This window comes from Pseudorca crassidens, chromosome 3 (genome assembly GCF_039906515.1).
Source record: "Pseudorca crassidens isolate mPseCra1 chromosome 3, mPseCra1.hap1, whole genome shotgun sequence".
NCBI classification, from domain to species: Eukaryota; Metazoa; Chordata; class Mammalia; order Artiodactyla; family Delphinidae; genus Pseudorca; species Pseudorca crassidens.
The window spans coordinates 99,379,110-99,393,857 of record NC_090298.1 but is presented as its reverse complement, the minus strand read 5'-3'; the positions used below and the strand labels follow the sequence as shown (position 1 = coordinate 99,393,857).

At 36.1% G+C, this 14,748-nt stretch overlaps 1 protein-coding gene across 4 annotated transcripts in view; it reads right to left on the bottom strand.

The window, feature by feature from the left end:
* Nucleotides 1–14,748, bottom strand: part of PRR16 (proline rich 16) — a 269,296-nt gene that overhangs the window by 161,797 nt on the left and 92,751 nt on the right. Inside the window, exon 1 of one of the 4 annotated variants that reach the window (XM_067731527.1) lies at nt 1,535–1,632. The exons of the other annotated variants lie outside the window; for them this stretch is intronic. The gene's annotated coding sequence lies outside the window, so the exon portion shown is untranslated. Of the gene's footprint in view, nt 1–1,534; nt 1,633–14,748 lie in introns of those variants that run through there. 4 annotated transcript variants of the gene reach the window in all.

Genomic DNA, 14,748 nt, shown 5'->3' with positions numbered 1-14,748 from the left:
GGCACAAGCTGCCATGTGCATTTAGAGGCAAGAGAAGAATGTGAAGGGGAGGAATCAAGAACCCGTGCTGGCTCTCAAAGGATACAGCTGGGGAGAGGTTGGGAAACAAGGCCTTGTTAAGGTAACAGAATATTTGATATTGAGACTTATCATTTGTTTATATTCTATTGTGAGGAAAACATTCTTACAGTCAAGTGTTTTCTGAAAATCGTATCTTAGATATGGAACAAAAACACTAGCTGAAATGAACATGAGAGTAAAGGTATCTCTTAAAAATGGGCTGAAAGGGTAGATATTAAGTGTTCTAATCACACGAAAAATAATAATAAATAAAAAAGGGCAGGAGGAAACTTTTGGAGGTGATGGATATGTTTATGGCATTAATTGTGGTGACAGTTTCACATATACACATATCTCCAAAATCATCAAGTTGTATACATTAAATATGTACATGTCAATCATATTTCAATAACGTGTTTATAAAAGAACTAGCTGATGATCCTAGATAAGAAATCAATCAACTATGAATCACAGAAATGCTTCTGAGTAGAGAAAGAGGACATAATTTTATCATATGGATAAGGGAAAACTATTATCAGTTTTAAGGTACCTTTCGGTAGGCAAATTCAGAACCAGATCCAGTTACGCTCATTGCCTTTTGTCCAGTTAGTCTAAGGATCACCGCTCTAAATCCATAGCCTCAGACTAAGCCTGTGTAGTGACAATAAAGTTCGTATGGTGCTGGACGTTCCTATATTTTGAAATTTTGTGGATATTATCCTTAGAATAGGCTATGTTACATCAAATATTAATAGATTCTGATAAGGCAAAAGTAGATAGAGGTATTAAAGAGAGTAGCATCTGCAAAGGTGTGAAAGTTGGAGCTAATAACCAACATTCAAAAACTTAGGCATGTTCCAGGTTAATTGGAGCATACATTTTTAAGGCAGAAGATACATTTCAGAAAGTGTCTTTAAATTAGTAACAGGCCTTGAAAATCAGAGTAATGAGCTTAATTTTAATTCTTTTTTAAAATACAAAGCTTATTTATTCTTATAATAACCCTATAAAGTGGGTTTTACTATTATCCCTATTTTACAGAGGCTGAAACTGAATCCCAGAGAGGCTAAATAATTTAGCTAGGAAATGGGAGAGCCGAGATTCTAATCCAGGGTGTTTACTAGGACTTTTCTCTTTAGAAAATAACATTATTAGAACTGGGTTTTAATATAAATAACATAAGGATCCTATGTTAGACATAGGGAGAAGGACTAGATTGTCCAAATATTTTTTAAAAGAACAAAGTAAAGGAGAGCGGAAGATAAATATCTTAATACCAGAGTTGTTTTACATATTACATTTCAGAATCAAGATAATTTTGTACAAATCAATTTGAAATATATTTTTGTATTTTGTGTCCTCTTGGAGAGTAAACTTCAAAATGACAAGAATCCCAGAACTGAAGGTAATGTGTTAACAAGTACCTGAAACACTATGCTCAGGCTGAAACATATGCTCAGCTTGCAACACTTACCTGAACTGTAGCTGAAATTCTCAATGAAATGTAGATCATCGGAAAGACAAACAAAAATTAAACTTTATTTTTAACCAAAGAGAAACACCCTGTTCTTCATTTCCCTAAATTAGCAAAGTGTTCTTAATTCTGTTGTGTAGTGATGTGTGCTGCTATTCTATTGGCTTAAAATTTAAATAGTAAAAAATTAGGCCCCTATCAATAAGAAAATATATTTCCATCAAGCGCAGAAGTGAAATCAACTTATCTGTCTTGTTCTTATTTAGCATTGCAGAGTCCATTGATTTTTAAACTGTTTCAGCAATTTAACCTTTCATTTTCCATGGCAAAAAGGTAACTGCATCATTGTTTGATTTTAGAGCAAACTTTTGAGAGACTGAGGACAACAGTAGACCAATCTGGTGGGGTGGAAAGGCCAGGGGCTTGGATTCCAGCAGGACATGTTTCAGCCCCCTCTCTGCCCGGATCATGATGGAAATGATCTCTGCCCCACAGACCTCCCTTTCTTTTACTTTTTATCAGGGCACCTCCATCCTGTAGTGAAGACCTATTTGCATGTCTTTTTCTTTTGGTAGATATAGTACAGGACAGAGGGGACTCTTCGTTTCTGTACTTTCATCGTGGCATACAGTGCTTGGTCCATAACAGATATTTAATGCATCCATTTAAACCAATAACCAAAGTCAGGATAACCTTTGAAACTTCCAGCAAATCCCTGGAATGCCTGGGTTAAATGCCTAAATTGATTACAGCTGCTGTGCCAACGAGTCTGAGAATCCTCCCTAATATTAGGTAACTAGTGGATAGCCTCCAGACAGGGTGCCCAGCACTTAAGAGGTAGTTTCCATTTGAACAACGAATAACTTCATTCTAAAGCATCCACCAACCTCCAGAGCTGTCTTTCTGCCAGGCAACTAATCTTTAGCCTTGGCAGTTCAACATGCCCAAATCTCCTAAGATTTACAGAAAACTGTAATGCCATTCTTGACAGTTATTTCATCCTTGACAGCTATTTTATTTTTAGACCTGATTCCAGTCATGTTCCACAAAGTAAAATCCCATTTTCTCAGAACAAACACTCACCAAAATGTGCAGGCAAAAGAAAAACAAAGTAAAGTCTCCCCTTGTGTCAGCTGGCCAGTCCCTGTAATGCTTAATAAAATATCTTCAGGAGACAAGTGTGACTCATGGCTTCCTACCTGGTGTGCCAGGCCCTGGCAATTTTTAGAACCCTCAGATGGAATGGCAGATTGTATTTTCTAAGCATGGTGATACACACACAGACGAACACACATCCCTTCCTGCACACGTCTATTAAAATGTGATGGCAATCCTCCAGTGAAATGTAAGGTCTATGTTTCCCCCTCCTTAAACCTGGGTGGACCTTAGTAAATGCCTCAATCAATAACATGCAGCGGAAGAGGTGCTCAATGACTTCTGAGGCTAGGTAATAAAAAGGAAAATGACCTCAGATGGTCTCACCCTCTGACTTGAGACACTTGCTCTTAGAACCCAGCCACCCTGTCATAAGGAATCTGGGGCCTAAATGAAGAGGCCCTATGTGGGCATACCAACCAATAACTATAGCAGGCTCCCAGCACCAGCTCTGTGAGGGAATGAGACTATAGATAATCCCAACCTCCAATGTGTGAGTCTTCCAGCTGAGACCCATAGAAACCGCAAGAGATCATGGATAAGGATGGCTGTTTTAAGCCATCCAGTTTTAGAAAGATTTGTTATGCAGCAATAGACAATGAAAATTGATTTGGCAGGATGCCTGGCCTTTGGAATGTCAATTTACAATTAGATTTAAGGCAATCTTAGATCTCTCACACTCTTTGGGCATTTTTTTATTGAGAGACTATCTGGAAATAACCATTCTGAACTTCATATTCCCATACCAAATATTACCATTATGGAAGAAATAAGAAAATCATTCAGAATGTACTGTACTTAATATCTTAGCTGTTTGATAAAAGATTCCAGATTGTTTTTTAAAGCCCTCCACAATATTTCCCCATCTATGTTTTCAACTATATTTCTCCAACAGGGTTTGAAGAACATAGTTTTGTTCTCATTGTTTATTTTTTTTAAATTTCTTTTCATTTTTGATGAAACATGAATATTTTTGGCAGAAAATGCACAACACTGTAAACCCCTGATTCCATCCAAATACTCCTCTGAAACATATTTTGTTCACTCAGTTTCACTCTTAGAATTCCCTCCTCACCACTTCTTAAACCTATGGCCATCTGAAACCTGTGGCTCATTGCCTAGTCACCCACCAATAAACACATCTACAAATAGTCTACAAACTGCTAACTGGGAGATCTCACTCTTATCTGCTAAATTGCATACTCCTGAAGTCAAAATAAGTCCATTTTTTCCTGAATTATTTGCCTTTTCTTTTATGATTCAGTTTTCCCATCTATAAATTGGGGATGATAATTGTACCTAGCCCCTAAGGTTGCTGTATTAATTGAAAATATAAGCACTTAATAGGTCAGAGTATACCTACAATTATTATATTTACATCTTTGCTTCACATTTGTATTAAAGCTTTTACTGAGCAGGTTTTTTCCTCACTGAATCATTGTGTCCAACCAATTACTTAATATTCATTATATGTGATTATCTGCAGTTAGAGAAGGCCAGGACATTAAACCATCAAATAATTTATTGACAGTAAACATATTCAAATTCAAGGGATGCCTACTATTTAAAACGCAGCCATAAAACTAGAAAAATAAGCCTCTTCCAACATTCCATACAGAATTTATTAATTTTGACAGAATACATGGAAATTTAGGAAGCCAAGTTATGATTGATGGTACAATCAGAACAAGAAACACAATTTTAAAAACTAGAACTTCATTGCTAGGATAGAAGTTCAGTGAACAATCTTTTTCCCAGGAAAACTGTAGCCCTTTCTCTCAAATGTAAAGAGGTGAAGAGATGCAAGGCAAAAAAAAAAAAAAAAAAAAAATAGTGTGCTTTGGCAATTACTCTGGACTCAAAACTCCATAGATGATTTTGAGAACCAAGTCAGGTTTGGGATTTACATTTGAGTAATATGATAATGGAAGCCTAAGTAATCTGAAGGTAATAAGAAATGGCATAAAATAAAAAGCTTATGAACACAGTGCCTACTCTGTGAAAGAGTAAATCTCCATTTGAATATTCCTAATCTGTATTGATAAAATACTTACTTGCAAAGGCTAAGGAAGGAGTTTTAAAAAACAGATATTATAGTTGTAGAAAAGGATCTCATCAGTATTCTAAGATTCTAGGAAAAATAACATCTAGGTGCTTTATCTTAAAAATCAATGACATACAATTTCACACAAGAAAAATTACTATGTAAGAGTGAAAAGGTTTAGATGTTAATGGTTTTCAAAATTTATTTTCATTTGTAGCAATACTATATATGAGAGGCTAGTTAACATGCCATCCCTAAAATAAAAATTGTCAAGAATCAACCATTTTAGAAGTTTCATATAAAATAGTTATTCAGAGGTAGGAGACTAATCCAAAACTGGGAAGAAGCAGTATGGATACTGGTGTTCATATTTGTAGTGTGCATCACAGAGAACAACTAAATGTTTTCAAATAGAAACATAATTATTTTATGTTGTAATATTATACAACATAAAAGTGTTCACAAAGATTTATAGTAACTCAGAAAATACTGATGGTATAATGTTTAGTGAGGAATAAAATAACGAAAGCACATATACAATAGGAACACAATGAAGCAAATTTATGCATAGCATAGTAACTGAGGGGAAATATAAAAGAGGATCCTTGGATTGTGGCTGTCCAGCTGACTTTTTTCATATTTTCTGTTATTTTACCAAATATTTTATAATGAAAAATATACCTTTTACAATGAAATATTTTTTACTCAGTTTTTTTTTTCTTCTTATCCTCTCTTTCCCCTTTCTCTTCATTCTATCTCTTTTCTTCATTCACAAGTTGGTGTACCAATTAAGAGTTTGGTTTCTGAATTCCACAAAAACTGGGTTTAAATTACACCTTAGCCACTTTCTGCCAGTGTGAACTTATGTAAGTTGGCAACTTCCTAGTTTTCCAAATCTATACAAATTAGCATAACAATAGCATCTCCATCTCCAATTGCTGGAAAATTAAGTGAGACAACAGTAATAAAGCTCTTGGCATGGTGCTTACTACATGGCCATCACTCAACAGATGAGACCTCTTACTCTGCAGTTTCTGCCTGTCATTCCTCCATCTGCATCCTTCTTTACCTCCCTTATGAGAAGTTCAGTATTAAAGGAGGCAGAAGGCATATCAAACATTACTAACCAAAGCAAACATCTGTGTGTTCTTTAATGTTTCATTGACTTGTGTAAAAAGATTTGAGAGTGTTCCAGGGAACAGTGATCATGAAAGGGTGTTTCCCAAAAATAACAGAGGTCAGTGTTTCGAAATAGAAGAAACTCACACAACTAAAAGTTATCTGGAAGAAAACAGTGTGATTATTTCTTTGTTCCTATTTTATTTTCTCAAAACTGAACTAATATGCTAATCAAGTCACCATCCATGGCGAGGATGGATGGGACAAGGTCATCCTCTAGACCTCAACACAACAGTTTCTCGAGCTTTGGCATTTTTCAGTTTGCAGTCTTTGCTGACTGAGATTATATATGCTAGTGACCTCCTGAAAGCTGCAGGAGTTTAAACAAGGACACTTGAGATGAAAATACAACACCTTTTGGCTTGGATTTCTTTGTTAAAATTTCAAAGCACATCCTTGGAACACACAATGCTTCTGTCTGTACACATAGCTATATATAGTTATATGTGAATCATATTAGCACGAAACTCACAAGAATATGCCATCATTCACCCATTTTGAACCATTTCCTGGAATTCACCCATGCTTAAAAAAATATCTGTCAGCATAAGTAAACCAAATCTTTTAAAAACAGTGTCTGTATTAAGTCAGAGAAACATAACAAATTGGATGCATACAAAGAGAAATAAAGAGGGATTATAAGGAATTGGCTTAGGTGATTATGGAAACCAAGAAGTCCCAAGCCCTGCAGCCAGCAAGCTGGAAATGGTGGAAAGCCAATAGTGTACTTCCATTGCCAGCCTGAAGGCCTGGGAACCAGGAGAGCCAATAGTGTAGGCTCCATTCCAAAAGCCAACAGACTCAAGATGTAAGTAAAGCCAATGGTTCAGTTCAAGTTCAAAGGCAGGAAAAAAACAATGTCTCAGCTTAAACAGTCACTAATTTTAAAATGTAGTAACAATTTTCCAATTTCTCCAGGCAACAATACAAGAACAAAGTAGCAGCGTAATTAAGTAATTATAGCTCAATTTAGGATAATAACTGGAAAAGGATAGTGTATAAGAGTGGGCATTTTCTTACTATCAGAAAAGACGTTTTTATAAAAATGTTAAGCTTTTTCTCTCGGAGGAGTCAATTCTGGGCATTATATTAGCTGCAACACAGTATTAGCAAATCGAACCCAACAACACATAAAAAAGATCATACACCATGACCAAGCTGGATTCATCCCAGGCTCACAAGAATGGTTCAATATATGCAAATCAATCAATAAGATACACCACATCAACAAAAGAAGAGATAAAAAACACAAGATCATCTCAATAGATACAGAAAAAGCATTTGATAAAATTCAACGTCCATTCATGATAAAAATCTCTTACCAAAGTGGGTATAGAGGGAACAAATCTCAATATAATAAAATCTATTTATGACAAACCCACAATCAACATAATATTCAATGGTAAAATACTGAAAGCCTTCCTGCTAAAATCTGGAAGAAGACAAGGATGCCTACTCTCACCACTTCTATTCAACAAAGTATTATAAATCCTAGTTGCAGGAATCAGACAAGAAAAAGAAATAAAAGGTAGGTATCCAAATTGGAAGAGAAGAGGTAAAATTGTCATTATATGCAGATGACATGATACTATATATAGAAAACCCTAAAGACTCCACACAAAACTACTAGAACTGATAAACAAATTCAGCAAGATAGCAGGATACAAGATTAACATACAGAAATCAATTGCATTTCTTTACACTAACAATGAAATATCAGAAAGGGAAAGTAAAAAAGCAATCCCTTTTAAAATCTCATCAAAAAAACAAAATACTTAGGAATAAATCTGACCAAGGAGGTGAAAGACTTACATGCTGAGAACTATATAATACTGATAAAGCAAGCTGAAGTTAATTCAAAGAAATGGAAAGATACACTATGCTCTTAGATTGGAAGGATTAATATCATTGAAATGGCCATACTACAGAAAGCAATCTACAGATTTAATCCCTATCAAATTACCCATGACATTTTTCACAGAACTAGAACAAATAATCCTAAAATTTATAGGGAACTATAAAAGACCCAGAATTGCCAAAGCAATCCTGAGGAAAAAGAACAAAGCAGGAGGCAAAACCCTCCCAGACTTCAGAAATAAACCCACACACCTACAATCAATTAAACTTCAACAAAGGATGCAAGAATATATCAATACAATGGGGAAAAGACAGTCTCTTCAGCAAGTGGTGTTGGGAAAGCTAGACAGCTGCATGAAAATCAATGAAGTTAGGACACACCCTCACACCATACACAAAAATAAACTCAAAATAGCTTAAAGACTTAAATATAAGACATGACACCATAAAACTCCTAGAAGAGAACATAGGCAAAACGTTCTCTGATATAAATCATGGCGATGTTTCCCTAGGTCAGTCTCCCAAGGCAATAGAAATAAAAGCAAAAATAAACAAATGGGACCTAATCAAACTTACAAGCTTTTGCACAGCAAAGGAAACCATAAACAAATCAAAAAGACAACCTATGGACTGGGAAGAAATATTTGTAAATGATGTGACCAACAAGGGCTTAATTTCCAAAATATACAAACAGCTCAGACAACTCAATAACAACAAAAAAACAAACAACCCAACCAAAAATAGGCAGAAGACCTAAATAGATGTTTCTCCAAAGAAGATATACAGATGACCAGTAGGCACATAAAAAGATGCTCAACATCACTTATTATTAGAGAAATGAAAATCAAACCTACAATGAGGTACCACCTCACACAGGTCAGAATGGCCATCATTAAAAAGTCTACACTACCAAATGTAAAACCGATAGCTAGTGGGAAGCAGCCACATAGCACAGGGAGATCAGCTCCGTGCTTTGTGACCACCTAGAGGGGTGGGATAGGGAGGGTGGGACAGAGGGAGACGCAAGCGGGAAGAGATATGGGGATATATGTATATGTATAGCTGATTCATTCTGTTATAAAGCAGAAACTAACACACCATTGTAAAGCAATTATACTCCAATAAAGATGTTAAAAAAATAAATTTTAAAAAAATCTACAAATAACAAATGCTGGAGAGGGTGTGTAGAAAAGAGAACCCTCCTACACTGTTGGTCGGAATGTAAATTGATGCAGTCACTATGGAAAACAGTATGGACATTCCTAAAAAAAACTAAAAATAGAGTTGCTATATGATCCAGCAATCCCACTCCTGGGCATATATCTGGAGAAAACTCTCATTCGAAATGATATATGCACCACAATGTTCACAGCAGCACTATTTACTGTAGTCAAGACCCGGAAACAATCTAAATGTCCATAGACAGATGAATGAATAAAGATGTGGTATGTACACACACATACACACACACACACACACACACACACACACACACACACACACCACGGACTATTACGCAGCCATAAAAAATGAAATAATGCCATTTGCAGCAACATGGATGGACCCAGAGATTATCATACTAAATGAAATAAGTCAGAAAGAGAAACATAAATGCCATACGATATCACTTATACGTGGAATCTAAAATATAACACAAAGGAACTTATTTATGAAACAGAAACAGACTCACAGACACAGAGAACAGACTTGTGGTTGCCAAGGGGTAAGGGGGTGGGGGAGGAATGGATTTGGAATTTGGGATTAGCAGATGCAAACTATTATACAGAGAATGGTTAAATAACAAAGTCCTACAGTATAGCACAGAGAACTATAGTCAATATCTTATAATAAAGCATAATGGAAAAGAATATGAAAAAGAATACATATATACGTACGACTGAATCACTTTGCTGTACATCAGAAACTAACACAACATTGTAATTCAACTATACCTCAATAAAAACTAAATTTAAAAATAGTTCTCAGAATTAGAAAAAGTAGTAAAACAAAACAAAAAACTCCTCTCAAATTCATTTCTTACATAAATGCTCTTAATTTTGTGTGACTATAGCCATTTGTCCAGAAAAGTAAATGTATTCCATTAATATTTGTGGTGCCAGTACAACCGCAGCACCATTGAGTACACACAGTGACGGAGAGGATCATATGTTATATCCTGCTCTAAAGAACACTGGGACCTTTAATAGCTTTGGAGAGATTTCAGGATAGACTAAATCCTGATTGTAGAACACTTCAAGATCACCTAAGTCGGGGCTTCCCTGGTGGCGCAGTGGTTCAGAGTCTGCCTGCCGGTGCAGGGGACAAGGGTTCGAGCCCTGGTCTGGGATGATCCCACATGCCGCGGAGCAACTGGGCCCGTGAGCCACAATTACTGAGCCTGCGTATCTGGAGCCTGTGCTCCGCAACAACAGAGGCCGCAATAGTGAGAGGCCTGCGCACCATGATGAAGGGTGGCCCCCGCTTGCCACAACTTGAGAAAGCCCATGCACAGAAACGAAGACCCAACACAGCCATAAATAAATAAATAAATAAATGTAAAACAACAACAAAAAAGATCACCTAAGTCAAATTCTGTGTCATGTTTACACTGTTCTCTAGATTACTAAACAACTACCTTTAAACTCAAACAGTCCTTTCTAAATTTTTCAAACTAAACAACGAACTTGCAATGTTAAGCCTATGTTTATGATGATTTGAAAAAGAAACTAGATCACATGCTTTGCAGTGTGATTTCACAATACCTTTTGATGTATGAATTAGTTTCACAGAATTCATAAACTGGTAGATACATGGTGTAAATGACCTAAAGTCCTCTTATTTGTACTCCTCTGGGCGAAATAATTTCAGAACAAGAATAAATTAAATGAAAATGATCTTAGCTAACTTAACACATAAAAGAGAGAGAACCTAAAATTTTGTTAAAAATAGTTTTGAGGATTTTTCTCCCTATTATTTGTCTATAAGTTTACCATGAACATAAACATGTTTTGAAAATGAAGTAACACTTTTTATCTCTTGAATCCTGTATATGCTTCTCTACGCTTTACTGTTTTTAGCTTAAAAACCATAGAATACATATGAATTGAGAACAACCACTTCAGAAACTAGACAAGTTTATACTATTTAAATACTGTTATAAAATTTATATTTACTAATTATTAACATGTGACATTTTTATAGAAAAGGGAACATATATATCATTTGACTTCAGGTGTGAAAACTGAAAGGCAAGTCACTTAATTTGGCACTCCGTTTTACTGAAATTAGAAATCCAGGAACCTTAAATAAAAGACCAAGGTAAAAGTGCTAGAAATCAGCAACCTTAAAAAATGGGTCAGTCAGATGGGTTAAACTAATATGTTCCAACCTTCATTGTAGAAATTATCTCAAAATTATATGTATTTTATAGTTTTAAAGAGTGTATATATATGTGTGTGCGTGTGTGTGTGTGTATATATATATATATAGTGTGTGTGTGTGTGTGTGTGTGTATATATATATATATATATAGTGTGTGTGTATATATATATATATATGTTGTTTCTCACAATGAGGAATAAGTATATCAGTTGCTATCCTTACTTCATTAAATAAATTAAAGTTAGCAAAGGGAAGACAGCATTCAAGCCTTACAAGCTCTGGATTCTGCCTACTTTCCCAAGTTGACTGCACAGATTAGATGTATGACACTAGACATGTTATTTAACCTCATTAAGCCTCTATTTCTCATCTGTAAAATGGCAACAATAGTAATTCCTACTGAGTTATTTGTCCTGGCATTGAGTAATTCCTTCCTCAATTTATAGGAAGGATTCTACGAGATAGTACGTATAACATAATTAGCATGGCACCTCTTTTTCTGCTGTCATGTTGCAGAGGTTACTACCGTTAACATCATTGTCATCAATATCAGCCAATGAGTAGCAGTGAGTTCTTTACTCTGGGGAGTTCCAAGTCTGAAACTTGGGTGTCCTACCTGTCAATGTCCTCCACATTCACTGTGCTGCTTCTCAAGTTTTACTAAGTTTAGTGCAAGAGAAAAAGTTGCAGCCTTGCCACAAGGATATCAACAGCTCAAACACAAATGTTTTCATAGACAAGGCAGGAAATATTAATAAGACAGCAGATAATGGTGTGAACAATGACCAGCTGGGAAGTAGAAGCCCAGAGGCTTTCAAATTCAGTTTTTTCCTCATGGGTTTGAAATTGGAATTTTTTCCTCTTGTCATTTGACAGAATAGTAAGAAAACATTTCCAAACAAGCATTTAAATTCCAAGTGATGAAACCTTCTGTATATTTAACAGCATCGGAGGGAGACAAATAGAAACATATTCAATGGCCAGAAACAACTGTAGTCGACATTCTTGAAATCACAGATTTAAAGTCACAGACATTAGCTTCAGCAATTGCCCTTAAGTTGATACAAATGCCCAGGGCCCTCCATTTGCCCCTGTTCAGATATAGAGGCCAGACAGAGAACAGGGGTGTTTCTCTCTGGCAGACAAGAGGCATACTAGAAAGGGTATTATGGTTTTGTCCATGCAAGCTTTCTCTTCTTGCTCTCATGTTTTTTCCTTACAGCCACTCACATAGGCTTTTGTTCCTATGACTCAAACAAAATAGCTCCTATAAGGGTCATCAAGAGTCTAGGCTCCAAGACAATATTCAAGTTTCAGTCCTCATTTATGTAATCAGCAGTGTGTAACCAATTTGATTACTCCCTACTCGGTCTAATTATTTCTCTAGGCTTCTTAGACAACATTTTCCCTTAGTACTTCTACTTCATGACCTACTCTTTCTTGGTTTCTTTGCTAGTTTCTCCTCATTTCTAATACTTGCTAATATTTGAACTTCCCTTAGGCTCAGTAGTTAGATTTCTCCTCTTCTCCACCTACTCTCCTCCTTAAATGAAATTCATCCAGGCCCATTAATTTAAATACCATCTATATACATATAGCCTCTGCCCAGACCTTTCTAGTGAACTCCAGAATCATATATCTGACAGCCTATTTGATATGTCCACAGGCAACTCAAACTTATCATGCACAAAATGGAACTTCTGATTTTCCTTCCCATAGTTTTCCCTGTCTCAGTAAACGACTACTCTGTTTCTCCAGTTGTCTGGATCAAAAATCTTTTTCTCTCAAATGCATACCTAATCCATTGTCCAAACCTAAACATTTAAAGTTATCTAGAATTTAACGTCTTCTCGAAGCCTGTACCTTTTGTACTACGGCAGGTTATATATGGCCACAAATTCTTTGAGAGCCCTCCTATCTAAAAGGTAAAGTTTAAATCCCCTACCCTGGAATTTGGGTGGGCTCTGTGACTGCTTTGACAAATAGAATGTGACAGAAGCGATGTTGTGTCACTTTCTAGATCCAGGCTTTAAGACACTGGCAACTACCAGTTTTGGTCTCCTGGGATACTTACTCTTACAGTTGTAAACTGCTATGTAGTAGTCTGAATACTACACTGGAAAGACCATGTAGAGAGGCACTGAGATTACATGGAAGAAGAGAGGAACTCAACTAAGCCCAGATTTCTTGATGCCCCTTCCAAGGCACCAGGCAGGTGTGTGAAGCTTTCTTGGATGCTTCAAATAAGCTACCCACTGAATACCTCCAAATGATACTTGTTTGGTTTTCATAAAGCAGAATTGCCCAGCGGGGGGCCCTGCCCATACCCTTGATCCACAAAAATGTGACATATAATAAAATGGTTGTTGTATAAGCCACTAAAGTTGGGTGTACTTGTTCCAAAGTAATAGATATCCAGAACAATCATCATCTCCCGACGTACCATCATCCCTCTCTGGAATGACTTTAAACCCTTCTAACTGATCTTTGATCTCCCTGATTCCCTGCTTGACGTTTCCATCCTTTCCTCCACAAACCAGCCAGAGTAATCCTTTAAACAATATATCACTTTTTTCCTCAAAGGCTTCCAATGGACTCCTATCTCATGGTGGTTAATTCCTATCCCTTGAAGGTTAACAGCCAGGTCCTTACAATGGCTCTGACAGCCCTGTCTGATCTGAACCTCCTCTACTGCTTTGACTTTATATCTCACCATTCTTCCTGATACCCACTCCTTCAGCCGTACAGCCTTCACTGAAATTCCTGGAACACACCAAGAGCACTCCCACTGCATTTCCTACTGCATTTGCATTTACTGCCCCTTTGCCCAGAACAGATTTCCTCCTTTGCCACCCACTTGGCTCACTCCTTCATTTCCATCAATTCTCTGCTTAGATGGCACCTTCTAAGAAGACTTCAATGACCATGATATGTAAAATAACATCCCACTCCAGCATACTCTATCATCTATTATTGTTTTATTCTTTTTTCATAAACTATGTAACATAGTCATGTATATTACCTATTCACTTTATTTTCTGTCTCATCACTTTTTGTATAATTTTATTGCATTCTTAAAAGCAATATGTTCTTAAAAGCTATATATTTTAAAAACATTTCTTTTTAAATTTACAAAAATACTGCCATGTTTACACTCTTTGGGAATCTACTTTTCATTTAATAATTTATTACTAAGATTTATCCATGTCACTACATATTGCTATATATATATATTCATTTTGCCTGTGGTATTATTTTGTGAATATACAAATTACTCATCTACTCTAGTCTTGATTGACATTTAGATGGTTTTCAAAAAATGTTACTATGAATATCATTGTACATGTCTTCCACTGCCTATGTTCAAGAGTTCCACTTGGTAAAATACCTAACAGTATAATTCTTAGGTCATAGGTTATTTAATGTTATGATTTTGGATTATCCTTTGCATGAGGTCATGTTTCTACTGAAAACCATCTAAGCTTCCTTAGTGCCTACATTATACATCTGGTCCAAGTTACTTTCCCATGCAGGACTTCTGGTGGTTGACTTTTCACCAACTATGCTCCCTTTTTTCCGCCAACAGCACCCTAAATTT